The sequence below is a fragment of the Protopterus annectens genome, chromosome 5.part1 (assembly GCF_019279795.1).
Source record: "Protopterus annectens isolate FY-2018-M chromosome 5.part1, PAN1.0, whole genome shotgun sequence".
NCBI lineage: Eukaryota > Metazoa > Chordata > Ceratodontiformes > Protopteridae > Protopterus > Protopterus annectens.
In genome coordinates, this window is record NC_056736.1 from 570,088,887 (window position 1) to 570,115,543 (window position 26,657).

At 38.0% G+C, this 26,657-nt stretch overlaps 1 protein-coding gene across 1 annotated transcript in view; it reads right to left on the bottom strand.

The window, feature by feature from the left end:
- IFT88 (intraflagellar transport 88) overlaps nucleotides 1–25,518 on the bottom strand; it is a 1,839,004-nt gene extending 1,813,486 nt beyond the window's left edge. Inside the window, exon 1 of the mRNA XM_044073191.1 lies at nucleotides 25,155–25,518. The gene's annotated coding sequence lies outside the window, so the exon portion shown is untranslated. The remainder of the gene's footprint in view (nucleotides 1–25,154) is intronic.
- Between the last annotated feature and the right edge of the window lie 1,139 nt (nucleotides 25,519–26,657).

Below are 26,657 nucleotides of genomic sequence, written 5' to 3' on the forward strand. Positions count from 1 at the left end.
CCCACGTAGTCTCCAAAGGATTTTTCCTCAGGTAGACAGCAAATGTTGGAGGTGTGATGGGGAAGAAAGAGGTAACTGGGAACAGTTTCTGGGAGTGTAACGAGTGGGCAGACTAGATTCCCTGGAGACTTATCTGTCAGAGATACTGGATGAGCAAATTGGTGTAACTAAGGAAATTATTTTATTTTGAGCTATGATACAGAATCGGAATTGCCTAGACATAGTAAAGCCTTACGGAGTCTAATTATGGTTGCTGCCAAAAAAGGCAATTACAAGAAAATGGAAAGCAAAGTCTAAACCAAGTGTACTAGAAGTAGTGAATATAGTAAAAGAGATAAAACAACTGCGATCTTTAGAAAAAGGGTAGGACCAAATTACATAGAAAAAATGGAATTGTGGAAACAATACATGCAGAGGAGGAACAAGGTTTAAAAAAGAGGGCAGGATTTAGCTATGTAATGTCCGACTGACAATAACTAGATAGATTATAAGTGATGTATCATGTTTGCAACTAAATTATGTCAATATGGTTTGTGATGTATAATGTTTGCAAATAAAATTATATCAGTATGGCTTGTTTTCATTTATATATATTGCTTGGGTCATAAATAATAATTTAAAAAAGATGTTTCCTGTTTAAAAATGAGAAAAAAAAAAAGAGAAGGGTCTCCCGTTGCCTGTTGTAGCCTTAATAAATTATTCTCAGGACCCATGTGTCTGAAGTAATCTGGTGTCAAAATGGAATGTGAAGCCCTGAGTTTTGGTAAAGCTTTACTGGGCTGCCAGGGTTGGGGGGGGGGGGGGGGGCAGTCAATCTGATTTTTTAGATAGTTGTTGGGCTTTTTTGACCCTCACTTCCACTGCATCCTGAAAGTTTTCCACTGCATCCTGAAAGTTTTCTTGCTTGACTTTATTGTTGCCTATAAAAAGGGACCTGAGCTAGCAGGAAAATGTGTATTATATTTGGGAATATGGGGTTGCACTATCTGACAGACCCCTTGGATTAAATTTCCCCTTTCATCAAACCTTTTGAGGACTTCATCAGATTAAGGCACAAATAACAATTCTTTATCCAGAGGTGCATCCAGAAGCTCAGCTTTGACATACTCTGGTAAATTCTGGATACACAGCCAAGCATGTCTCAAAACTGATACAATGACAGCCACCCTGGACATAGCATCAGTAGTGCCATACAAACATTTAAGAGAGAGTGTTTAGAAACAGATTAAAGTAATAAATTCAAAAATTCTTAACGTCAGTGGAAGGAAGATCAGTAATTACCTTTCTCATTCTGTCAAAGGAAGTCTGAAAAAATGAAATGCGAGTTTGACGATTTAATGCTCTGAAAGCTGAAGTGGAAGAAGTATATACCTCCCTCCCAAACCTATCAAAAGTGCTTCCATCTTTGATTGACGAATTAAGGTCAACTGGCTACTGCAACAGTGATCTAATGATGAACATCTGCAATTCCCTATTTCTACCAACAGTCATCAGGTCATCCTGTGGGATCCCCAGGCATTTGCAGGCAGATTAGGAGATAGACTACTGGAGTTTTTAGTCTCTTTACTTGGAAAAGAGATTGATTTTCAGATCTTAGCGGTCGGTTTGGTTGATAAGTCAGAAGTGAGGCAAGGGCTGGGCATTTGAGGAGTTTATAGATAAGGTTGTGTGCTGTAGATAGTTCATAGGTTCATAGATTAGTACTAAGATCTGCTCTTGTGAGCCATTTTAAGCCTAGCCACTTGTCCCTTGTGAGACTCAAACCCTGCACCTTGTGCTTGCAAGGCAAACACCTTAACCATTAGGCCACCATGTATGTGAGGTGTTATGGAAGTTCTAGATAGTTCAAGGATTATAATGAGTGTCAGTGATAAGAAGAATATTTTGCACTAGTCACAAACTGAGCAATCTTGTTATAGCAGCTATCCATTTTAGTTTTTAATGAAGATTGGATGTTTGTTAGAATGGGGGCACTATACAGGAGAGATGGTAGGAAAAAAGTTAGGGCAAGTGTTTTTCTAGTAGAGTAGTTTATAAAGCGTTTATGTCGGTAAAGGGTGCTAAGTTTTTGGTGAGGTTTTTTTTTTATATTGTTGTGGATGTGTTGGTCAAATGTTATGTTGTCATCTATGCTAATGCCAAGTAACTTGGTACTGGCAACTACCTCTAAGGCAGTCTTGTTAGAGGGATAAATGATGAATTCCAATTTATTAATAGTGGTAGTTAAGCAGGAGTTTGGTTTTATTTGGGTTAAGGGCAAGGTGGTTATTTGTCATCCAGTTTTCGGTAATAGAGAAAGCATTTTGGGTGGTGGTCAGAAGTTCGGTTTCAGAGGTACCACAGCAGATAATAGTCGAGTCATCTGCATATTGAACTACAGATCCATAAGTGAGAACACAGTGAAAGTCGTTAAATACTGAACAGAAGTGTTTTTCTTTTGTTTGTATTTCATGAATATTTTATTATAAAACAATACTGGACTTACTACTACAAACAGATTTAATAAAAACAAACAAAAACAGCACACTCACTGGGCGCTTTTATCAAACAATGTTGTTCCTGTTCAGTAATCATTTGATAACAGAGCCACAAATTTTTGGCCCTTGCATTCATCCACAATCAATGATTCCAAAAACCCATCTCGACAACAGAACAAAAAAGAAGTTACGTCTTACCATAACGTTCCATGGCAAAATATAGCCAAAATTGTAAAATATCATACATATATACATATAGAGATATATACAAAGAAGACAAGGCCATCTATGGATTCCTGATGAGAAAATGGATCAGAATCAGTGAGGCATACTAAGAGATTCAGGATGAGGGATGGTGGGAGGGTATGTCAAGGATTGGTGAAGATGAACAACACAGATGGAACATTATGGTAAGACATAACTTCTTTATCTGATGTTGTTAATCTTCACTTAATCCCTGACAGTGGGACAGAATCCCCAGCAATTTATGTACCTTAAGGAGGTCTCACAGAAGAATATTCCGAAGCACCATAGAGCCAAAAGATGCTCGACCTCTCGAGATTTGATCTAGTTTGTAATGTGTAATAAAGGTATGGTGAGAGGACCAAGTAGCTGCTGCACAGATGTCATCTAGAGAAGCTCTTGAATGAAAAACTGTTGATGTGGCAACAGCCCTCGTAGAAAGAACTTTAACTGTTTTGTGAAGTTGAAGTCCTTGGGATTGATAGATGAAAGAAATACAGTCTCACCACTTAGCCAAGGTAACTGGAGACTGCACAACCCATTTTAAAGAAGAGAAAGCCACAAATAATTGGTCAGATTTATGGATTTCCTTAGTTTTGTGGAGATAAAAGCACAACTGTCTATGAACATCTACGCAGAATGTATTCTCCTGTATTGTTAAATTAGGGGAAAAAGTTGGTAAATGTATGGTCTGGTTGATATTAGATTCAGTAACCACTTTTGGAAGAAATTAAGAATTTGTTCTTAGTTGAACCCTGTCTTTATGAAAAATTAAATACGGAGATTTGCATGATAGAGCCTGTTCTCCTTGCAGAGGTGATGGCTACTAGACAAAGTCTTCCAAGTCAAGTAATCAGCTGGTTCAAAGGGGCTTTGAGTTAAAGTTTGTAGGACTGTTGTCAAATCCCATGGAGGAACCAGATCTTTAAAAGGGGAGTCTTAGCAAGGACAACCCTTTCAGGAAGGCTCTGGAAAGCTTATGGGACATTATTGAAGAGTCATCGTGCCCAGTATGAAAATTAGAGATTGCCGCCAAGTGGACTTTTATAATCAAAACAGAGGAACCAGCCTCAAAGAGAGTATTCAAGAAGTCCAATATGTATTCAATTGGGGCATTGAAGGGATCAAGTCCCTTATTTAAAGCCCATATCGTAAATCTTCTCCATTTGCTCAGGTAAAGTTTTCTAGTTGCAGGTTTGTGATGTGCAATAATAACACATTGGACGGGTGATGACAGAGGGGCTTGCCTGGCAATCATGGGACTTGGAGAAACCACACCATCACTTTAAGATGATGTAAGTTTGGGTGAACCATGCCTTCTGGGTGAGTTAGCAGGTCTGTAACCGGGTCCAGAGTCCATGGTTTCTGTAGCAGATGAGGCCAAAGAAAGGGAAACCAGACTTGTTGAGGCCAGAATGGGGCAATGAGCATTATGGCATTCTTCGTCCTTTTTGCTTTCTTCAGAAATTGAGAGAATAACGGAATTGGGGGAAATGCATATAATAGACCGGGCGGCCAGTTGTGTAGAAGAGCATCCCTGGATGACTCCCCTGGTGGAGGGAATTAGGACAAAGTAACTTCTGCATTTGTTGTTCAGGGGAGAATCAAAGAGGTCACAGCAAGGTTGGCCCAACTGATGGAAAATCTTGTCCGCCACTACTGGATTCAGGGACCACTCGTGAGGCATGAGAATAGCTCTGCTCAATTTGTCTGCTATCACATTTGAACTTCCCAGCATGTGCAGATGGAAGAAATCACCCATTTCCACATACTGAATGACTCTCGACATAGTGGATATGATCTGGTTCCCCCTTGTTTGTTGATGTACCAGACCACTGCCATGTTGTCTTTTTGAATTGCAACTGTTAGTAGAGGAAAGGAATCCCGGAATGCTTGCAACGTTAATAGCACTGCCCTCATCTCTAGAACACTGATGTGCAGGTTGGCCTCCAGTTGGGACCATGTGCCTTGAACTGTCTTTCCAGATAATGCCACCCCCCCACCACCCTATCTGGGAAGCATCCATGGTCAGTATGGCTTGGGGTTGAGGTAGAGTGAAAGCTCGGCCCAGGAGAATCTGATCTGAATGAAGTCACCATTTGAGGTCTAGTTTGCAAAGATTGGTTACTAAAATTTGATAACACATTGATTGAGGAGTTAGAGACCACTCCTTTGCTAGTAACCACTGTAGTATTTGCCTGTGAAATCTTGCTAGAGGAACCAAAGTGACTGTGGCAGCCAATGAACCCAAGGTTTGAAGAATTAATCTTGCTGGGACTCTGTCATTTTGAATAATCTAACTCACCACAGCCCTGATGCTTAGCAGTCTTTCCGGAGGGAGAGATGCTATTCCTGAGACTGTGTTCAGTTGCGCCCCTATGAAATCCAGACATTGTGTGGGTTGCAGCTGGGATTTTTTGAGATTTATTGAAATGCCTAGGGATGTGAAAACAGTCAAGGTATAGTCTCTTGCCATTTCTAAGTGATTCCTGGTGGTAGCAGTGAGGAGCCAGTCGTTGCGATATTGGAATACTCGAAAACCTTGCAGTTTGAGATGAGCTGCAACTACTGCCATGCATTTGGTAAAACACCCTGGGGGCTGTGATGAGACCAAAGGGCAGTGGTCTGAACTGGTAGTAACTGGCCCCTAGCCGGAAGCATAGAAACCTTCTGGAGCTTTTCCATCTTTATGTGGTAATAAGCATCCCTGAGGTCCATCGAGCACATCCAGCCGCCTTTTTCCAAGAAAGGAAGTATGGCTTTTACAGAGACCATCCAGAATTTGGTTTGTTGGACTGATTTGTTGAATTGGCCGAGATCCAAAATTGGTCTCCAGTCCCCTATTCTTTTGGACACTAAAAAGAATCTTGAGTAAACCCCGGATCCTATCTGGTCTGGTGGGGCTTTTTGGATGAATCTTTTGTCTAGCATATTTTGGATTTCCAAAGCTGCTGCTGCCCTTTTATTGGGTGGAACACCTGTGAGTTTTTTCTGAGGTTTGGGGTTGTCGAACAAGGGAATTTGGTAGCCTGTGGATATTATTCCATGCACCCATTTGTCCAAAGTTCTTATTTTTCCAAGTTGGTAGGTGCATGGATAAATCAACCCCCGACTGCCTCCTGAGAAAGACAATCAGGCATCCATTCAGGGGTGCTGATAGGAAGCAACAGAGAAGGATTTTCTGTACACCTGATTTTGCAGTTCATTCTGGCCCCAAGGGCGGCGTCTTCCATTATATCCCCCTCTGCCCCAGGGGAAATCTTTACCACACGAGTCATGGAAAGGCCCTTTGTTTTTCTTGAACCATAGTCTCCCACTCCTACTGATTCCTTGAGTAGGGCCGGTGAGGTGTAGACAAACGTATGCCCATGGCAGATAAGGTCTTGCCATCCTGCTCAGTTCTGGTTAGAGTTTCCTTAATGTTTGGGCCAAAAGGGGTAGATCCGTCAAAGGATGCATTGAAAAATGACACTTTGAATGACTCCGCAAAGTCACATAAGCTCATCCAGGAATGCCGTCTGATGGCTATGCCTGAACCCGCTGCTCTAGATGTCCATTTGGCTGCATGTGCTATAAGCCTCATGGACAAATTGGAGATGGATTAGAGGGTCGCAAGCTGGAAGGAGATTTATCCTGAACCTCCACAGTTACTGCTCCTGTCAGAGTGTTCGAAAGCTCCTTAATTAAGTCTCTTTGTAACCTAGTAAAGTGTGCCATGTAGTTCAACAACCTTAAAGCAAAGGTTGTTGAAGCATAAACACGCTTCCCAAATCTATCCAAGGTCTTGGACTCCTTGTTAGGAGGGTGGATATTGTGACTGGCTGCTGCTACCACCACAGCATCAACAGGTGCTGCTACCACCACAGCATCAACAGGGATTCCCTTGGACCAATGTGGTTCATCCTTTGGTGCATACAAAATACGGTCAAACCTTTTGGGAATAGGCTCTATGGCGTCGGGTATGTTTCAAACCTGCTGAGCTATCAATTTCACCAGTTCATCAGCAGTCGGAGATATCCAAGAAGAGGAGGGTTGGGCGCGAAAATCCTCCAGGTATACTGACTCCTCTGTGGAAGGTTATGTGGATGACCAGTCACCTCTCTGTTTCAGTATTTCAAGGATGTCCCTGAAGGAAACATCTTCAAGGGGTGACTTTGGGGAACCTTCGCCTTCGTCGAAGTCCATATCCTTGATGTAAGACTCCTCTGGGGAGTGGAGGTGCTTCCTCTTCCACTTCGCAGGGACTTCTTCGGGGGGAAGTTCTGAAGAAGTTTCCAAAGAGGTAACCGCCAGGGTGGGTGCTACTTGGGGCTTTTGCACCCTCTGTCTGGGGGATGAGGTCAATGGCAGCTCCAGCCGAGAGGAAGGGAAAATATTTTCCTCGACAGGGAAGGCAACAACTGGAAATCCCCAAGGGATAGTACCTTCTCCATGATACAGAAGGCAGGCCCCCTGCAGAGGGGTGAGAGCCAGAACCAAAAAGGACTGCTTCAGAACCAGGGTCATACCTTGCGCCAAGGAGACCACCTCCACACCTGGAGACTGAGTCTGAACTACAGGAGCTGATGCTCGGAGAGGCACGGATGGCTCAGACAGCGCCAAAAAAAATCATGCATCCCGGAACCGACCATACAGTCCTGACCCCGGGAGTCCCCATTGCAGAAGATCTGGAAAAACTTAAGGCTGTAGTTAGAACCAAAGATGGGAAGGCTGCCAGAACCAACTCACTCAGAGCCAGGGCTGTTGGAACTGATGACTCCAAGGGTTCAGATAGAGGAGTGTATGTAGGTGTTATGGAATGAGCATTTTCGATGTCAGCTTGGCTGGGAACCAAAGTTAATACTCTTGCCACTAGGAGCTGGTCCACTAACCTCATAATTAGTCTCTCTCTTGTTGAGACTACCTTTGGTAATGTAGCATTGTTTTTAAAACACTAACCTCACAATGTCCTGTTCCGATAAACTTTTAGTAGACCTCACCGATACCGTGGAAGGAGATGTGGACTGTCTGACTTCCACGAATGGAGTGTCCTTAAAGAGGTCCACAGAAGGACAGTACAACATCCTTGGTGCAATAGGTAACTCTGAAGTCCTAGGTACCGATGGCTCAGTTGCAGCCGAGGCATCAGAGTGTTCCAAAGGTGTCTTGTTAGGCACCGATAACTCTCCTGGTGCCGAAGAGCTTTTCAGAGCTAAAGATGTTTTAGAAATTTTTCTCATCGGTTCCGAAGAACTCAGAACCAAAGAAGTTCACTTTTTTGAACTGTGAGAAGAAGTTCCTGCTTCCACAGTTTCCTCTTTAGATGCAGAAATGACCTCATTGAAAGGAGATTTTAACAGGGCTTTCAACAAAAGCTTATTCTTTCTTTCCATTAAGGCATGGGAGGAAAATCCTTGACAAATAACAATTCCTTGCAAATGTATTTCGCCTAAACAATATACACAGGGTATGCACATCTGAGTTGGGCATTGTCCCCTCACACCTCTAGTACATCTCTTGAAACCTGAAGAGCCCTTATTTTTCATTGGAGATTGTTTCTTGTCAGACATATTTGAAATTAAGCAAGCTAGAATTGAAAGGCAAGGAGGAAGAAAATACCAACGATGGTAACGAGAATAGCCTAAGAGTAAAAGAGAAGACTACCAACAATGGTAAGTAGGACAAATACCTCACGGTAAGAGAAAAATAGTAGAAGAAAAGCGGGTAGCTTAGATAAAGAGTTAACTACTAGAGGTTTTTTAGGTAAAAGATATAGAGAATAAGTTATATAACTCACAAATATTCGCCAAGGCTCGAGAGATAATGAAGGCACATCTGGTCTGCGATGCAGCAAACAAGATCTGAGGTAATCTTTGTGAGGAGCATTATGGGTATAGCCGGGCACGAGAGTTTGGAGAGCGCGAGCTGGAAAATAATGGCAGAGTCGGTTCCAAGGGTTTGGAACTGAACCCACTGTCAAGGATTAGGTGAAGATTAACAACATCAGATCAAACTAATTGGCTGCAGAGGTAACCATTCCAGATATAATTTTTGAGAAGTATTGCACTGCAGGAAGAAAGACAGGATGGGGTCTTCCTTTGTGTCCTGAAATTCGCTCCAAATCTTTATGCTAATGTGTTAGCTATATCTGCTGGCTTGTTCTGGTTATACTATTTTATTTGAGTAAACTATATTCTCTTTCTTCTACTTCATTTTTCAAATGTAGTTGTACAAGGCCAGTCACCCATCCTCATAGCAAATTTCACCTAAAATGACAACTTGTTAAAACAATTAAAAGAAGCAAAGTATTTTTGGATACAGTCGACTTTACAATTGTTTCTTTGGGTTACGTAAAGACTGAAGGCAAAATGGGTGTTTTTTTTATTTGTTTAATAATTTGTTGATTTCATAACTGCCATCTAGGTTTATTGCATAATTTTCCATTATATTTATGGCTTACATGTATGAATTTATTACTGCAGTTATTTAAAGTATTGTAAACTGCTGTGAACAATTCAACAATAGGTCATGATTGGTGACTAATGCACAGTCCCAGACGGAGGCAAGGTGATTGTGCATGGACACTGTAAAGGAGGCAAAATAATTCTACAGGGGTGATAATACTACCTTGCAAGGATGAAAGCTATCGGGAACTGGACAATTCTACCAGACTTCTCTAAAAATTGTGTGTTTGTTAATAGTTTGTTTGCAAAAAGTGACCATGAATAAAGGGCTGAGGTTCTAGGCCATAGACTCAGTTCTGAAGTGGTGCGTGTGTAGTCAGTCTGAATGTGGAGGTTGGAAGCTCATACCCAGGATAGCAGTGTACATTCCTTTTATAACCTTTGGGCATGGCTATATTTGGTGAATTCTTTATTGAATCTGGTAACTTGTTGTGCACTTTTCTCTTTTTACTTTAACCTACTGGGTATCAGTGGTGTGATTCGAGAGACTATCCCCCTCTGTTAACCATCAGGTCTTTTCAGAGCAGTGGAAGATCCAAGGACTATAGCCCCTGTCCCACATGTGCCCAAGTGATACACTGGTTGGCAGTGGTGGTAATATCAGAATTAGATGTGTTTATCCTAAAGTAGTTTCACTGACAAATGTACAAGGTGTGTATGTACCCTTGCAACTTCAAGGCAGCCACATCACCAGTCATGGGTGAAGGTGTAGGTTTAGTTTTGCACTGCAGTTACTTTAGTTTTTAAGTCAGGTTGGTGTAGGAACAGGCAGAACCAAGCCCTTCTGACAAGTTCACTAAGATGTCAGTGTCACAGCTTAAGCAGTGTGAAGCAAAAAGAATCCCACATGCCAGTGCGTGTAAGGAACAGATGGTGGTAGCTTTGTGCACAGCTGGAATGCAGCCCACTAAACAGCTTAGCAGGTGCTATAAGTGGACAGGAGGTAGACAAAGGACAAGCTATTCCATTCCCAGGGAACCTCAAAACTCAAGTAGAATTACAGAGACTGGCACTAGTGATGAAGTGTTGGGAACTTGGAGCAACTGAGTAAATACAATAGCTGGAGTTGAAACAACAGTGGCACAATCCATGGACAAAGAAAATGAAGCAGCCCTAGCATTAGTGAGAGATGATTATCCTTTGGCATCGGAAGAAAAGTCATGGGTAAAGGGAAGGCCAAGCTATAGAGGCCTAAGTGATTACAAAATATTTCCTTACTATAAAAAAATGGGTGATTTTTACAGTTTTATATGGGCATTTTAAAGGATGTGCAAACAGCACCAAGTTGACCAAGGGACTGGATGAGGTTTTTAACCCCCTTGTTCAAGGGTAAAGCAATGCATGCAGTTTCCAAACTTAGTCATGTTAGTTGCTTAAATTTTACTAAAATTAATGAAGGTTTAATTGGACATTTTAAACAGACTCCTGAAGTGAACAGGAAATTTTCAGAGAGCACAGAACAAAGGCAGATGACAGTCTAAGGGAATGTATTGCAAAACATCGGCAAATATTTCATAGACAGGTAAGTTAATACAACAGTACAAAGGCAAGGCTGATAAAAGTTTCAACATGCAACAAGCAGGATGAGCACCACAACAGTGGTGGGTTATCCGGAGACTACAGTGGTGTCAAACCACCACAAAAGTCTGCATCCCTATCCTTGTAGAAATGGAAAGAAGCCATTATTAAGAGGTTCACAGCCTCAGGCATAACCACTGTTTACTAAAAAACACCACTGGAGCAGAAAATAGGCTGGAAATTCTTTACTTCACAATTCATAACTGGTACCTTTAACCCTTAACAGTCAATTAATTTAATTTAATTAAATTAATCTAGATTACTTTAAAGCAACAGTGCCACATTTCTTATATATATATATTTATTTTTCTTTTATATATATATATATTTTTCTTTTATATATATATATATATCATACATGTTATCATACATGCATACAATTTTATACATATCCTGAAACAACCATAACCATTACATAAAGCATATTTTAAATACTTTTAAATAACATTTATTTATATAACTTCATTTACCTAGCTTTATTTGCCCAAACTACTTTTCAGATAAAAAAGGCTTACCTAATACACTAAACTGACCTCCAAATTGAGACCCCTAGGTGACAATGTTCTATAGTTTAAAATGAACTTGCTTTCTAGTTTCAATAATTTCCTAACTGTGTCTCCCCTTTATAAAATAAAGGTTGAGCAAGAACAGAGAAGAAGAAACCAGACACATTACCCTCATGCACATTAACAAAATGTTCTGCAACTGGACTTTTCATGTTCCTATTCCGAATATCTTTCAAATGTTCTATGATCCTTACTTTAATGGCCCTCTTAGTTTGCCTAATGTACCACCCGATATCCGTGCAACCACATCCTATCGCATAAACTACACCACATGAGTGGACACTGTAAAGTTTGTATTCATGTAAAAAATATTTCAGGGAGTTTTATTAATGGTAAAAAATGTGTGTGTAAGGGTAGATTCAATTGTCACTCTTTTTTTTATTTGAAAAGTAGTTTGGGCAAATAAAGCTAGGTAAATGAAGTTATATAAATAAATGTTATTTAATATTTATTTAAAAGTATTTCAAATACGCTTTGTGTAATGGTTATGATTATTTCAGGATATGTATACATTTATATAAAATTTAAAGCAACAATACCACATTTCTTTATAATCTAGATTGATTTATTTAAATTAAATGAATTGGCTGTTAAGGGTTTTGATATGTATTTAAAAGTGGCTGTGTTTGTTGTACTGTATCTGTTGAAGGCATAAAGCCAAGGTATCAGTTAGGAATTCTGAAGTAAAGAATTTCCAGCCTAATTTCATAACCATAACCTGCAGTACTCAAAAAAGGAGCACTACTTGTTTGGCTAGTCCATTCCAGTTAAGGGTTTTGATATGTATTTAAAAGTGGCTGTGTTTGTTGTACTGTATCTGTTGAAGGCATAAAGCCAAGGTATCAGTTAGGAATTCTGAAGTAAAGAATTTCCAGCCTAATTTCATAACCATAACCTGCAGTACTCAAAAAAGGAGCACTACTTGCTTGGCTAGTCCATTCCAGCTAGGGCCTTGGAAGGACACCTTTTCAGGTACCTTTGGCCAGACCAGAGTTTAATCAGGACTGAGAAGGGTGTGAGGGAACAAGCAGATGTTTACATTTGAGGATATCCTTACACATTTCCTAACAGGACATAACTTTGACAATGTAGTACTTTGTAAACTTGCAATTACATGAGCCAGGTAAGGGGTACCATGTGATGATGTTAGTAAGAGTAAGACACAGTCAGGGCCTACACCTTCACCGGGGCTGGTGATGTGGCTGCTAACTCAGAGGGGATGTTGGCTGGTAGTAATAAGCCAAAAGCTGAACAGAAGAGGAAAGATACTGTTCTTCTCTTGGAAGTGGTTACTTCAAGGGGAGAGGTGGATAGTAGTAGTTGAAAAGACAGATGCCCAATCAAATGAAAAGGCATTTTTTCGAGAAAGCAAATTATTTAGAAGATACACAATTCAAATCAGGAAATAGTAAAGTGTGAAAAATGGCAAGAGATATAATGCTCTGGATGGGACTCATATAGAACAAAAAAGTGCAGAATTGTGCTATGTGTAGTACATAACATAACAATTCAAAAGACAAAATGCTATAATTCCTAGTACCAAGTCATCGGTGGAGTAGAAGGGGCAATTATTTGTTTTCTTTGAATTCATGCAGCCTATAAAACTATTCCAAGTACCCATAACTAGAGGAAATGTGATTAGTGAATTAACGTTCATATTCCTGAGGCAGTAAATATATGATGATGCCTTATCTGATAATACTCTATTACCCAAAGTCAGGAATGCTGAAGATCTGTGCATGAATGTGAGTTCAAACATATCAAGAAAAGTCCTTTCAGGTGAGATAAACAAGGATAAGTGGAGAGAACTATTCAACCACTAAACATGATTTACAGCAACAGCTATTAAGCTTGCTAGTTCACAGTTATGGAACATAACAATATTTCAGTATAAGGATTCTGACTCTTATCAGCTCAACTGTCAATGGCAAAAGATTGAAAACCAAAATTTCCTACTTCAACTACAATGCTGATGTTTGAAAATTAGTACAAAGTAAAAGAAATACTACAGACAATTCAACAGTCAGAAATACTACCGTGACAAAAAATTTGTCAGATTTTCAAAATGAAAATAAAATAAAAGATATAAAGAAAAAATGGAAAGTTTTCAGCCTGAAGATGAAACAGCTGTCGCTATTCAAGCAATTGACCCAAGATGCTGTGAAGTTCATGGAAAAATGGAAAACTGTATAGAAGGATCACAGATACTCAGACTTCCAAGATGGCTACACACCAAGTAACAGCTTCATTTCAGCTCTCCCAGTGTGAAAATAGAAACATAGAAAGAGAGCCAGTGAATTTGTCTTTTTTTGAATAATTCTCAGTGACTAGCTAGTAACTGCACTGCCTAGATGCCAGCAAAAAGAAATTCAGAGAACCAGAAAGAAAACCAATCACAAAAGGTGAGGAGAACTGGAAAGAATCTTGCAGCTGTTCAGGAAAAAGCAGTTCAAGCTCCAGCTTTGGTGCAAGACATTTTTCCTCAAGATTACTGGATGTCATAAGTCAAATGTGCTCAGAGCTTATTAAAATAAATAAAGCATTGAAGGAGTATATCAACCCAAATAAAAGGCTGGAAAAATGGAAGCTTTAAACCGATATTCAGATGAGCTGATAAAACTGCAAAAATCAGAGTAGGACATGAAGAAAAGGATGGCTGAGTAAGAGTCTGCTCAAGAAGAGATGTTCCAAAAATGGTAAAATTACAGGACAGAGCACATAACGAAAACCAGATATTTTCTGCTGTACCAGAGAAACTGGAAGGAACAGATTGCATTAATTTTATGAAAGCACAAATGAGCAACTGGACTGGTATTCCACGGCAAGAGTTGTTACACTGTGTATGTTCCAAACCTAGCCATAAGAAAGCAACCCAGACCTTTAATAGTAAAGATGCAATCCTGCCAGCAGAAACAGCTGATTCTGACAACACTGTGGCAAATGGACAAAGAACTAAAAGTGGGAAACAGTTGAGTGTTTGTGGAAAATGATTACAGACTGTACACCAGGCAGAAAAGAAGTAAATTTATTCCAGCACTCAGGCTATGTCAAAAAGCAGGTGTGAGATTCATGCTGTGGCAAATGGACAAAGAACTAAAAGTGGGAGACAGTTGAGTGTTTGTGGAAAATGATTACAGACTGTACACCAGGCAGAAAAGAAGTAAATTTATTCCAGCACTCAGGCTATGTCAAAAAGCAGGTGTGAGATTCATGCTGTGTATCCAGCTATTTTTTAAATATTTTTTCTTGGAGGGTCAAAATCATTCTTTGATGCAGAACATACTAAGGAGGAAATACAAACGTTCATCCAACAAAAAGTGAGTTATCAAACAGAAGGGGATTCTGTTTCTTAATCTTCTGATAATAATGCCCATTGATACTATGCAAGTGAAACCTTTATCCAATGTTCCAAAGGAAAATGCTCGAGAGACATAAAAAAGCACAACAGTTGTCTAGAAAACCAGGAATATGTTGGAAGTGAACCACTGACTGGATTTGGAAGATGGAGATCAACAGGAAGAAAACCAGTAACTCGGAAATTGATAAATAAATATGGGATTGCAAAGCATTAATTAATTAATTGATTAATTGTGAAGCATGATGTAAGAAAATATGGAAATATTGGACTTTGATTTTTTTTTTTAAACTTGTGAGGGACTCCAAAGCATATGCCCTAATTCATGTCATTAATGTTTTAAAGAAGATTAGGAGAGGGGAAGAGTAAGAAAAGAGTTAACCGTAAGTAAAACAAAATTTTGTTCTGAATGGTATTTTTATAACATATTGCATATACTGCATGCTATAAAGTAGAGCTGTTTCAGTTAATGTTGTGTGTAATAAGAATACTAAAGTAAACACGTGCCCCTATTTTTTTTCCCTCTTTCACGTTATTCAGTTTTAAGAAATGTAGCCACTGCAATGTAAAAAGAGAAGGAAGCCTGGACAAAAGAGCACGATACAAGTAAAACTGACATGACTTTTCTTATTTTGTATAGGGAAATGGCTGGATTAAGGCCGTTTTCTTGAAGATGAATCAAATAAATCAAAGAACACCAAATACAATGAATATGGAACAGTGTTTCCCTCTAGCACATAAATGTTTACAGTGCAATAAGTGTAGTGGAATACAACTGTGTATCTGGTTCTCACAATCTAATAAGGGAGCAATAAAAACAAAATACTTCTTTCTTTCAATGGCTAGGAGATCATGTTTTTTTATGAAAGTGTTCAAGTTATTTCCTTCATTTGGGAGAGGAATAAACATGAGACAAATACAGACAGCACATAGTGGAAGTAGAAACACAAGCTGTATTGTACATACTAGCATGGATATCCTTCATTATAGGTTAACTCAAACCTGTGAGTGTGGCTGTCAATCTAGGAGAATTGTTCCTATTAGGAGGGTTAAACATAATTATCTGAAGATGTATGTAGTTGTGGGTTACTATTAAGATAATAGACTTTGGGGGTATTCTGAAGGTGCGTTTTTTTATGGTTTTCATTAAAACAAAATACTTTGCAAATATAACATAGGTTCAAATGGATATGTCAAGAAACAACTGTATGAAAGAGCAGCCTGCCAAACATTAGTGTATACATGTAGTACAAAAGCTGAAACTAAGAAAAAACTGTTATACATAGCTGGGAATAATAACTTCTTATCATAATGCACTTTCCATATTATCTTTCAATGTGAATGGTCTCATAGACATGAACTATTAAGAAATGCGGAGTGCAAATAGCTATGTTACAGGAGACACATTTGGAAATAACGCAGCATGTGAATTTGATGAAGAAAGGATTTCAGGATGGGTATTTAGCTAAATATCTGAGACAAAGAAAACAGGAATACTTATATTAATTGTGACAGGAGCTCCAACAGGGACAGAACAGGAAAAAAAATAGAATAATGGTTGATTTGTAGTAATAGGGGACTACTGGTAAGGGAGGATGATTATGCTGGCATGTATTTATATTCCACCTAAAACTGCTACAATGGAGCTTAAGTAAATTCTGGGAGAAATAAATCAGCTTATAATATTACTTACAGTTGGGGAATAGAATTTGATCTGCAACAGTGAGAATGTATCTGGGGGGCCTAAAAGGGAAAATTTCACAACATAGGATAGATTTTTGAAGAAATTTATGAAAATATTTGGTATGGAAGATGTGAATTCAGTAGGAGGAGTTTGGAGAGAATTTACATATTATTCTCCAAGGTACAAATACTGGGCTAGGTTAAAAAGAAATTATATTTCACAGGAACACATGCTTTTAATTGAAAGTGTTGATAAGCATCCAATAACTATTTCAGATCACATGCCAATAATAACTGAAATAAAAAAATCCAAGGTAATGAAACAAAAATGAGACACTGGCACTTCCCCATCTATCTGTTAAAAGGAGAGGAATTTAAGGAATGGGTAGTGGAAAATATTTGGGAGTTATTAGAGAAGATAAATATTTCTTCTGAAAATATAGCTAGGGAGTGGAATAAAAGTAAAGTGAAGTTTAAAAATAGGGTGAAAATACTTCTTAACCATCTCTTTTTCTTGTAACAACAATTATTCAAGGGACTGACAAAATGTTAAAGTATTGCAAAAAAGAGAGGACTCTCACAAAACAAGAAGAGGCACAACTGCAGAGTGCTAAACAGAAAATAAGGGACTATCTCGATAATATGCATGAGTTTAGAAATACTGCTGTTAAGCAACAGTTTTTTGATAACACCAGAGCCCAAAAATTTTAGCATAACAGCTCAGGCAACAGAAAATAGAAAGAGTTTTGCCAAGCTTAGGGAGCCTATAACAAGAAAAATAAGCAGAGATCCTGTAGAGGTATTGGAAATTTTTCAAAAATTTTATGAAAATCTGTATAAAGCAGAGAAATGTGGAAATCAAGAAAAAGTACAAATAGAAATGTTTATGGAAAGACTAAATATGGCAAAGTTAGAGGTAGATGAGGCTCAAATACTGAGTTAAGACAGGAGAAATAAGACAGAAATGGTTATATATAACCGATTCACAAGAAAGTTCCCATGAACAGATGGTATTTCTGTGGAAGATTGGAAGCTAAGAAGGAAAAAAAGTGATAAAAAAAATTAACAGTATTTTAAAAGGAGGAGAAAGAAGCACAAAAATCCTGGAAGAAAGCAGTGGTGACTGTAATACCTAAAGATGGTAAAGACCCATCAGTTCCAGCTTCATACAGGCCCATTTTTATTCTAAACCATGATTATAAAGTGTTTTATGTCTATAATGGCTAACAGAATGGTAAAGGTAATGCCAAAATTGACAGATATGGATCAATGTGGTTTTGTGGAGGGGAGGCAAACATGATGATCCAGAGGGAAGCAGAATGTAAGAAAATACTACTGTTGTTGATGGACCTTGATGCAGAAGTTGTTGATGGGCCTTGATGCAGAAAAAGCATATGACAAAGTAATCTGGATTGCAGGAGTAGGGCAACTGAAACATTTTCATTCCCTGATAAAATTATAAGGCTGATTAGGAGGATATAGGAGGGATTGGTGGTGAAAATTTAAGTGGAGGGAATTCTAAGTTCTGTTTGAGCAGAGGAACCAGGCAGAGGTGTTCTCTTTTCCATTTGTTATTTGCATTATATTTATAACCACTAGCAAAGAAAATAAAGGACTCAGAAATTCAAGGATATAATTGGTATGGTAGTCAAGAAAAAATTTTAACAGGATATTATTTTAATCATGGTAAAAACAGAAAAGGACATTTCAGTGCTGGGTACACTCAGACAGTTTCAAGTCTTTTCAGGAAACAAAAATTAATGAAGATACAACAAATGTAACAGCTGTAAACTATGTACCCACACATTAATTGGTTCAGCAATACCCATATTTATGGGGAAGTGATAAAATTAAGTATTTAGGAGTATGGATTAAAAGGGATTTTGTTTTGGCAGCTAAGGATATGTGAGAAATGACTAAACAAAAGACGATACAAAAACTGGGAAACTGGAAGCTCTGTTTTATGGATATGAATAGCAAGACACAAGCAGTGAAAATATCTTTAGTCCCTTTAGTTTTATATACAGGTCAGGCTTTTTTTTTTTTTTTTTTTTTTTTTTTTATCAACCAGAGGAGAAACTTGAAGGGTTTTATTTGAGAGGGCAAGAGAGTCAGTGGGATACGTTGATCCTTCCAACAGAACAAGGTGGTTTGGGATTACCTGATTTGAAGGGGTATTTCAGAGCTACACAGTTAAGGCCCATATACATATTTCAAAGTGGAAAGGGATGATGATAAAACAGGGGGAAGCTCAAGAAACAACAACAAGAGACTGGGATTTTAGATGCAGATCCTTAAGGAGACCAACAATAACCAAATAGATTATAATCATGAAATAGCAGAAAGTACTCTAAGAACTACACTAACACAGGGATGGAGAAAGGAGAATTTGCAGATAGGGATGACTGCAAGGAGGGGTGCAGAAAATAGGAGGCAAGAAGTTGATGAAATTTACTGGGGAAAACTGGAAAAGGAACTAAGGTATTGGAAGCAAATCATTACAGAGGGAAAGGTAATAGAATGGGAAGAAGCTGAGAATTTATCTGGACTGGAGGCTAGAGATTGCATGTACTCTTCAATCCTTAAGGGGAAGACAAAGAGAAAGAAATAGGGGAATCCTAAGTGAAAGACCATCACTGGAAGAGTTTTTAGTAGAATTTAGAACAGAAACTGCTGTTAAAAAGAGATAATTAGTAGGGCATATATTGAATGATAACTACAGGAACCAATCAGATGAGGTTAGAAAGGATTGAGAAGAGAGAATGGATAAAAGATTCACAAATAAACAATAGGGGGTTATATATGGCTCCCAACTATGCAACAAACTCTAGAAGATTTAGGATCTTTGCTTGAAGTGTTTGCATAAGTATTTCTATGCCTTAAGCAGATTCCAAAAGAATTTTTCCTCAAGTAGGTTTCAAATACTGGAGGTGTGATAGGGAAGAAAGAGGCAATTAGGACCATATTTTTTGAGAGTGTAATGAGCTGGCAGACTACTGTAACAAAAATACTGGGTGAGCAAACAGGTGTAACTAAGGAAATTATTTTTTGAGATAGGATACAGCATCTGAATTGCCTAGACATAAGGCCTTGCCGAGTTTAATTCTGGTGGCTAACAAAAACGCAATTACTAGAAAATGGGCATCAAAGTCTAAACCAACTGTACTAGAATAAGTTAATATAGTAACAGAGATAAAACTGAAAGTGGAATTTTTAGAAAAGGGTAGGAGCAAATTACATAGAAAAAATGGAAATTGTGGGAACAATACATGCATGGAGATGGAATGAAATTTACGGGAAAACAGGAATTGAACATGTTTTGTAATGTTGTCTGACAATGACTGATTATAACTGATGTTTAATATTTACAACTGAAAATATGTCAATGTGGTTTGTTTTCATCTATGTAATGACTGCTTATGTCATAAGTGATAATTTACTAAAGTTTTTTTTTAAACAAGAAAGAAGGATCATAGATACTTGCATGTACAAGACAAATACACCAAAGTTCAAGAAAGAACTGAAACCAGTGTTGCAAACGGTGTGGTTTTAGAAAGATAAGACTGTGAGAATTGCAAAAATTAAGAGAGTTACAAAGATAGGCTTCTGAAAATGCATCTCTAAGTAAAGCCATAATGCAGCAATAAATTTCCAAAATTCTTCTCAAGATGTTATGTTAAAGCACTAGGTAAGTTTACTGTTCTTAACTAAATATTGTCCTTTTATACTGCAATACCTTGGTATTACATCATTGGCTTAGTTTATGTGAATAACTTCTCTGTTATATATATGCTTTTTTAACTTTGTTTGCAGTGTCCCAAAAGGAAGATAAGATATCCAAAGAGAGCAGCCCTACTAAATACTCTAAATATAAAAGCTACTGAACTAACCAAACAGAATACAGACTATTCAAAACATATTGATGCTAAGGATAGAAAACCTGCATTTGTTAAAATGCATGTCGAATAAATACAAAAAATGTATTTGATGTGAAAAGCCAATTGCATGCATGGTAATAATAGTAAATTTATTTTATGTTTTTGTTTCCCCACTGTTTGCCCACTATCAGCTCCCTACAATCTATTGGCTCATTTTTTTCACTTATGGTAAGAACTTTTCCTGACCCATTAGTTCCCTGACAGACAAAAGCAAATCACACAGCTGTCATTCTGGCAGTCATTATGGATTTTTCTGATTAAGTGCCAAATGTGGCCATTATGGCCACTGTGGCTGACAAACAATCTTGAACCTCAGAAAGCTCAGCTAAGCCCTCACCATCATGTGCATGGTTCACACACATTCAACATACAGATACCATAACTGGCTTGACTGGACCAAGATGTCCATGGACAACAGCTATATAAATTGCCTGCAGGCTTCACTGTATGGTGAAGATCACGTGACTGGAACCACCACCCCCCCCCCTCAAATAGGTGACCCAACATTGATTACTCACTCCTAACCTCCTTTGCTGGACTACTCCAGCACCAGACTCTATAATCAAATTAGAGTCATCTGGGGTGTAGTCAGGGCTTTATCCATCTACTCCAGAGCCAGGTGTTGTAATTTTAATTTAAAATGATCAACGTAATGCACGCTTATATCAGTTATCACACAATAATATACAATATAATGTATACATACACACAATACAATATAATATACACACATGCTGCTAAAAAGCAAAATGTTTGTAATATACAAGGTATATACAAGGTATACATTTAAATACTAACAACCAAGCTGCAGAAAACAGCATATCATGTATTAAGACTTTATGGAGGCTAGTCACACATCATCATCATCATCAATGTATGCATTGTTTACTCACTATCCTGACAAATACCCATATGACACACAACACACTTGTGATCATCTCTCACCAACAGCTGCTCTCCACAGACCTCTCGCCAGGATTCCTACCACTGCATCCACCACAGTTATCAGGCTAGGTCACATCAGGAACTATATTAATCCCACCTCTACTGCCCTAGAAGAGGCCAGGCACATTCACTTTTCCTACTCTCCCCATCTCACCAACCCTACTCAAGCCTGTGACCAAATTATGGGTGTTGGCAATGCAGGTGGATGACCTGCCCCTACCACAATTGTTAGCCTAGTCAGTATATCCTACAACTCATCACTGGTTACATTTAAAAAAGGCTATATTTTCAAATAGCTGCAGTCTCATACATACAACATACATCTTTGCTCTTCTCAAAACCGGAATATTTTAAAGTTAACATCTGTGAGGTATGCATTGTTGGTTGACACCTTTTCCCTCCTAAAAATTAATTGATTCTTCAGTTCCTGCTTTTTGTCAATCCTTTCTTTCATCATTTCTACATCTCTCCCACACTTGATAACAAACACTAATAGATCTGTAACCCAATGACAAAACTATCCTTCTGGCATATTATGTAATGTACCTTTGTCAATAGTCATTCCACACATAGAGTGATCAAAAAGACATCAGATGGTTACTCAAAAGCTTTACTCTACAGTTAAATCTGCATCTTGTATGAAATGCTACAGTACTATTTGCAGTTCTTACTCTATATAGCATCTTTAGAATTTATGAAAAAAAGATAGTTTCCCTGAATAACTATTGTTGCTTTAAAATATGTTGCTTCATACTCATTTGTACACCAAGTTGTTAACATATTCAAGCAATGGATTCAAGAAATTCACTCTCAGAGACGGATTCAAGAAATTCCCCATCAGAGAGAGACTCAAGAGGTGACTTTATTTAATCCATTTGGAAAACACATTTTAAATGATTATAAAAGTGACCCCCATCATTATTTTTTCTAACACATTTGGAGTGACGGTTGCCATGATGTAAAAGTTAAAAAAGAAGGCACACAAAATGTCTGACTGACAGCTTTAAAAGCTGTCACACAGTCTGCATTTCCAAACAAATAGCAGCAAGAGGCAAAATACACCTCAAACAGCACCTCTTGTGAGCCAAGAGCTTTAAAAATATTTTGATACTTTGCTCTGCCATGCTTTTGCAGTTTGTGTGACAGTGTAAAGTGTGTTACAGCTTACAAATCTGCCTGTGGGTTTCTGATGCAGTTTTTTTGGCTGCTGCCTGCAGCACATTATCTGTTGATAACAAGATTCATATGAATTAACATCATTATAAAAAGCTTGCTATAAGGTTCTTTAGTGTGAATCTTGCTATAACAATTTTTTTGGTATATTTTGAAGCATAAATCAGTAAGTCCAGAGTATTACTTAAGTCTTAAGCTCATATCAAACAAGTTTACTTCCCAATCCCAGTAGCATCACATATGTATCAAACAGAAGTAATTACATTTAACTTCATGCCAACCCCAAAATGATTCTCAACTACCTTTATTTTAGGCAATGAAAATGTACCAAACTGCTTTAATTATGTGTTTTGAAGTAAACAACAAAACATACCATGCTAATATGAAGTTGTTTATGGCATTACTAGCTTAAAAAAAACATCATTTTATGGTGGCAGTGGTATGAACTTGCACATTATATTTGCTCTGAGACAGAATCAGCTAGGCCTACCTACTGGCCCCACAACTCAAAAAAGTGCAGAAAGTTTAAAATGAAACAAGTACAAAGCAAAAATAGTGTTTTACAGATCCATAATAACAGTATGAACACAGGTTTTAGACAATGAAAGAAAAACACGAATGCATAATTGTATAGCAGCTAAAAGAGCTAATTTTCTAACCACTAGTTCAGATGTTGATCCTATGCAACCAAAAGCCTAGCTTCCTTTTACACAGCATGAAAATTGCTCTAGTCTGTCCCATTGATTCTAAAATGTCAGTGCTAGAGGAAAACATTTTTATTTGTTTAATAAATGTCTTGTGTGTGTGGAAGTGAGAGGGGGAATTTCCTCATATTGCCTAGAACCATGTTCTTAACCTTCAAACTATGCTCTGTTGTTATTACACTTCTGTTCTTCTGAAAGCCATTATTAAATCTAATGTACATACAGAAAAACTATAAAAATCTCTCAAATCTATTTCACTTTCAAAAGTTGTTGAGAGGGTGCAGGATTCAGTTGTACTCTATTTATTTTCTTATACATCTTTCCCACAATTTGCACTTTATCCAGCACCATACTACATTTTCACAAAAATATGCAGTTTATTTACTACCACTGTTTCTTGTTTTCACAAAAATATGCAGTTTATTTACTACCACTGTTTCTTGTTTCCCAACTAATTGTATTTTCTAATTTGCACCAACTGAATAAATAAATGGTATCACAAATGATAAACACAAAAGCAACCTGGTTTCTGTGGTCACTATGAGACTAGATGCAAGGTGATATTTAAATTATTATTTTTGTTGAATGAGTTAGTCCCACTAAGCAAGTATCATATTTTCACGGGAGACTCGTTGTGGTATTTATACTACTAGGAGAAATGTAGAAAGGGCATCATGGAGCTGCCCCATGCCCCTACTCTTTTTTTATGTTTACTTCAGCTACCAATAACTCAAGCAGATGGGACCACAGTTTACCATCTCAGCCAAAGGATGGCACATTCAGATATAGCACTGACTTTTATATACTAAGCAGAGTTCTAAATCCAAGTACATAAATGATATTCTCTGCAAGTACCCTTAATGAGTGATGGTAATTCATCTTATACAACAGATTTAAAGATATTACAGTTGTATTACCTCCCTTCCTACACTTGTCTGCAATTATTTATCTGGGTAAAAATGTTAATCTACTGTAATGTGCAGATCCAGTATAGTATGTATGCTTAGGCTGGAGTTGCTTCAGTGGTGAAATACTGTTTGTTCTAACAAATGCAGAAAAGTGTGGATTCTCATATGACAGAAGTGGCAGCTTTTCTTCCGGGTTGTAATGCAGTTTACCATAGAATATTGGGATTTTTACATTTATCTATCCGACTAACACCCTAGTATATTAAAAAACTAGTCGCATCATTATCCTCCACTGACATTAACAGAACAGCTACAATGACTAATATCAAATGAGAAAGAAAACAAACAAACAATCTGTATGTACATTAGAACTGTTCAAACTAAGCACACCAAGACCAAGCACAATATCGCTAAACATGCCTTAATTAGTGCCTTTGTATAAATGAAAAAGTAAGGCAGTTCAAATGATTTACAATTATCAGTCAGATCTTACAATAACATCTTCAGAGTTTGGAAAGAGTTGATCATAGCTCTCCCTCACTCATATCACAAATCGCAGGCATCGGGTGTACATTTTAAAAAGTATATTTATACAACAGACTGTCAAAATTAAATGTATATTTGCAATCGACAAGAAAAAGCTATTTACTTCTTTATCAACATAAAGAAAAAGCAATACGATTTTTTATTCATGTGCCTAAAAAAGTGCATAAACCTGTTTACGGATACCAAACAAATAATAAAAGTGGCACCTCGGGAAAAGCAAAACAAATTACGCCCATCATTTTTTAAGCAATCGACTTTTACCATAAGTGGCACAAAGTTCACCAAGAAAGAAAGCTCTGGTAGATCTATATGTGATTAAACCTTTGTACAGAAATTGCCTCAAAACCTAAAATAAAATTACTGTCAACAATGACTGTCTTAGCACTATACCTCGAGACAGTATTTAATCACATTTTTAGTTGGTTGCATTTTTAACATAAACCAGCACTTTGCTGCAAAACGTTCTAGGCAATGCCCATTACTTTTTCGCCTCATAAAAATAAGACATTATTTAACTAGTCCATAGTAATCTGCTTTATTCACTAAAACGGATTATTTATTTAGTTGGCTCAAACATAATTGTTTCACTACTTACCGAAACAGTTAACGTGTTTTCAGACAGTTGTGCATGAAAATTAAACCAAAGACTACATGCACTACAGCAACGGTAAAGCAAAACTGTATAGCTTAACTGCCATGTCTCACTCCTTACTTTGTTGCCACACGAATCGGAAGAACGCCTTTTTCGTTGCTATGTCGGGACAGGAAATGGCTGAGGTAATCGAAGTACTGCAGATAAACCATCCGGTAGCTTCGCACTTTTGGTGTTTTTCCGTAACAGAGGGACCATTGTGGTAAAGTGAATAGATAGTAGAAGGACGCCTTCATTGGAGTTTCTCATAGCAACCACGTACTACATAATTTATGTTTATGCTAAAGATGTGTTGGTTGTGTTGTATGGTTGCCGCCATCGGAAGAGGCAAAAACCCAATGAAAGTCTCCCTATTTCAATAAGTAAATGTTCCATTTATTTTAGTAATCATGCTAGCAGCAGTTTTGACGAAATAGTAAACCATGATCTAAACGTAACTGATATCCAAACGTATAAAGCATATTAAAAGGTGTATATAATACTGTTTTGGCACCTGGTGTGATTGTTGAAATTACACTAGGTAAGCATTGGTGGGATCTAAAAATTATAGAGAGGAAATGAAGATGGGAAAAATAATGAGTGATATGTGTACACTGGTTTCAACAGTCCGTAAATTTCCCTAAATCAGTGTTTTATTCTTCTCTACAATACTACTTATACTGAATAAAAAAGTTTATGTAATTTTTACCAAGAAAAAAATCAAGTTCACTGGAGAACAGATCCATTCTTCCACTTATACTATTAACTTTTTCTAAGAGATATCATGAAAATGATTCTTTTGATTAGTCTAACTGCCTGTTAGTGGTCACATTTAATAGGTTCGTACTAGGCTATCTGCCCTAGGGCATTTATAAGCCTAGCCAGAGTGCGTTTGGCTTTCACCACCCATTTTAAATTAATTTTGCTATGCCCTTTTACGAGGTTAGTATACTGTGCCTCTGTCTAACAGTGACACAGATCTCCCATTCACTCATCAAGATTCCTTTTGAAGAGAGTCAATGAGGGACTCTGCCTAACCTGGACTGGGATTTTATTCCAGAGTGAAGGGAGCCTCAGGGTTATGAATCTGTCCCTCCAGCATGTCCTATTTATTTCAGTGCTGAGGTTCAAGTCTCGAGCGTGGCTCGATGGGATTTGGATTTTCTGAGGTGCAGCATGTCCATTAATTCCAGGTTGGACATGGCTTTATACGTCAGGCACAGATCGCCTCTGAGCAGGCGGTATGCCACTGAGTAGAGCTGGAGTTTCTTTAACCGGGCAGCATATGGCATCTGTTTGAGCCCTTTGATCCTCTTGGTGAGGTACTTTTGGGGTCTTTCCAGTTGCTGCAGGTGTCTGGTAAGGTACATCCCAAAGGGGCATTGTACTCAATTATGGGCCTGATGAGGGATGAGTAAAGAGGCACGATGACGTCCCCGATCTAGATATGAATCCCTTCATGATTAG